At 41.1% G+C, this 2,798-nt stretch overlaps 1 non-coding gene across 1 annotated transcript; it reads left to right on the top strand.

Moving 5' to 3' along the window:
* Positions 1-2,474: 2,474 nt before the first annotated feature.
* On the top strand, positions 2,475-2,581 carry LOC141663115 (small nucleolar RNA R71). Its single transcript, XR_012551200.1, has one exon. It is a non-coding gene; the product is annotated as a small nucleolar RNA R71 (small nucleolar RNA).
* The last annotated feature ends 217 nt before the right edge of the window (positions 2,582-2,798 follow it).

The raw sequence follows: 2,798 nt of genomic DNA, 5'->3' as shown, positions 1-2,798 counted from the left end.
AGATTATATCCCGAATATCAATCCAGAAGACAATAGTACTCATGGTCAGCCAACCTGTAAAGCATATGATCAATGAATGGAAGCGGAAAGTAATCTTTCCTAGTGGCTTTATTCAGCTTTCGATAATCCATGCAAACTCTCCATCATGTGACTGTCCGAGTAGGGATGAGCTCATTTTTCTCATTTGCTACAACGGTAATGCTTCCTTTCTTAGTCACACACTGCACCGGGCTCACCCACGAACTATCAGATATAGGATATACGATTCCTGCATCTAGCCATTTAAGAATTTCTTTCTTCACAACCTCCTTCATGATAGGATTTAGCCTACTTTGTTGCTCCATAATTGGCTTGCTTCCTTCTCAAGCAGAATTTTATGCATGCAATAAGAAGTGCTGATTCCCTTGATATCTGCTATAGTCCATCCAATTGTTGATTCAAACTCTCTCAGAATTATCAAGAGCTTATCTTCATCACTTCCTGAAAGGTTAGATGTAATAATAACAGGCAAAGTAGATGCATCACCTAAAAATGCATACCTCAAGTGATCAGGCAGTGGTTTGAGCTCAAGTGTAAGAGCTTCTTCAATAGATGGCTTGAGACGCTTTGGAGAATTTTTCAGCTTTTTCAATCCAAAAGACTCGAGCGGTAAGTCCAACTTCCTCTTCCATGGGAATGCATTCAAATACTGCATCTGCTCTTTCCTTTCTTCATCTTCACTATATAAATCCGCTGTTAAGGCTCTTTCTAATGCATCAGTCCTTAGCAAGTGATCGAGCTCCGAAGTCACTACGGAGTCGACCAACTCCACTTTAAACCACTCCTCTTCATCAGTAGGGAATTTTATTGCATTGAAGACATTGAACGTGACATCCTAACATTGAACTCTTATGGTTAATTCACCCTTTTGCACATCTATAAGAGTTTGGCCCGTAGCTAAGAATGGTCTTCCCAAGATAATGGGAATCTTCTTATCCTCCTCAAAGTCTAGAATGACAAAATCAGCTGGGAAGATGAGTTTATCCACCTTAACCAAGAGATCCTCCACTACTCCTCGCAGATTGGTGATGGAATGGCCAGCCAGTTGCAAAGACATGTTCACAGGTTTTGGATCAGGTAGTCCAAGTTTCTTAAAAACGGACAATGGCATCAGATTTATGCTAGATCCTAAGTCACACAAACACTTGTCGAATGATAGATTTCCAATGGTGCAAGGTATCGTGAAGCTTCCTGGATCTTTAAGCTTAGGAGGTAGTTTATGTTGCAGCACAACACTGTACTCTTCCGTTATAGCAACGGTTTCCAACTCCTCAAGTTTTAGCTTCCGAGATAGAATACCCTTCATAAACTTAGCGTAGCTCGTCATCCATTCTAGAGCTTCAGCAAAAGGTATGTTAATGTGCAACTTCTTGAAAACCTCCAAAAACTTGGCAAATTGCTTATCGAACTTCTGCTTCTGAATTCTTTTAGGATATGGCGGAGGTGGGTAGACCTGTTTATCCCCTGTATTACCCTCAGGAGGATTTTTTTCAACAGCTTTCTTCTTCGGTTCCACCTCGGCATCCTTCTGCGCCACTTTTTCAGCTAATATCTCATTTTCTGGAATTGGCAAAGGTGCAGATGCACCTGCATTCTGAACAGAATTTTCAAAATCTTTATCTTGCTGAATTGGGGGGTTCGTGACCCTTCAAAACCTCAATGTGATTGCCTTCAACTTCTCCTTGACTTCCCTCTTTCCTGAATTAGCTTCTATATCACTAGGAAGAGTTTCTGGTTGACGGTTCAACAAAGCATTGGCAATTTTCCCTATTGGATTCTCCAGAGTCTTGATAGAAACTGCTTGGCTTTTGCACATAAGCCTCAACTCCTCCAATTCAGATTTTTCATTAATAGATTGACCAACACTTCCATGCGGTTGTTGCTGAAGTTAGAGTTGTTGTCATGGTGCATACTGTTGTTGAAAACCAGGAGGGTTGAAGTGCTTTGCTCCAAAATGCTGATAAGGCTGTTGTACTGCATTCTGGTTGTTGCTCCAACTAAAGTTAAGATGGTTTCGGTTTTTAGGATGATAAGTGGCAGGAACTGGTTATTGTGACCTTTGAAAGTTGCTCACGAATTGAGCTGATTCACTAGATATAACACATTGCTCCGTCTCATGCGCACCTGCACAAAGCTCAAAAACACTTGTAATCTGATTAACTCCATAGTTAGCCAAAGAATCCACTTTCATCATTTAAACCTTTAGCTGAGCAGCTATAGTGGTAGCTGTATCCACCTCCAGAATTCCTGCTACCTTGCCTTGAGGTAGTCTCTGAGTTAGGTTCTGATATTCACTAGCATCCATCAATTCAATTAGCTCATAAGCTTCAACATAGCTCTTAGCCCATAATGCTCCACCTGATGCTGCATCGAGCATGGGTCTGGACTGTGCTCCAAAACCATTATAAAAGCAATTGATAATCATCCAATCAGGCATTCCATGAAGAGGACACTTCCTAAGCATCTCCTTGTAGCGCTCCCAAGCTTCACTTAAAGATTCTCCCGATTGCTGCGTAAATTAAGTAAGAGCATTCCTGATTGTAGATGTATTTGCCATAGGGAAGAATTTAGTAAGAAACTTCTGAGAAAGATCCTCCCAAGTAGTGATAGAAACTGTTGGTAGAGAATGTAACCAGCACCTAGCTTTATCTCTCAGAGAGAATGGGAAAAGCCTCAACTTCACATCATCCTCAGAAACATTGTTGAACTTGAAAGTGTCGCAGATCTCGATGAAATTTCTAATGTGCATGTTGGGATCT

This window comes from Apium graveolens, chromosome 5, assembly GCF_009905375.1.
Source record: "Apium graveolens cultivar Ventura chromosome 5, ASM990537v1, whole genome shotgun sequence".
NCBI lineage: Eukaryota > Viridiplantae > Streptophyta > Magnoliopsida > Apiales > Apiaceae > Apium > Apium graveolens.
This window is presented reverse-complemented; position numbering and strand designations above follow the sequence as displayed.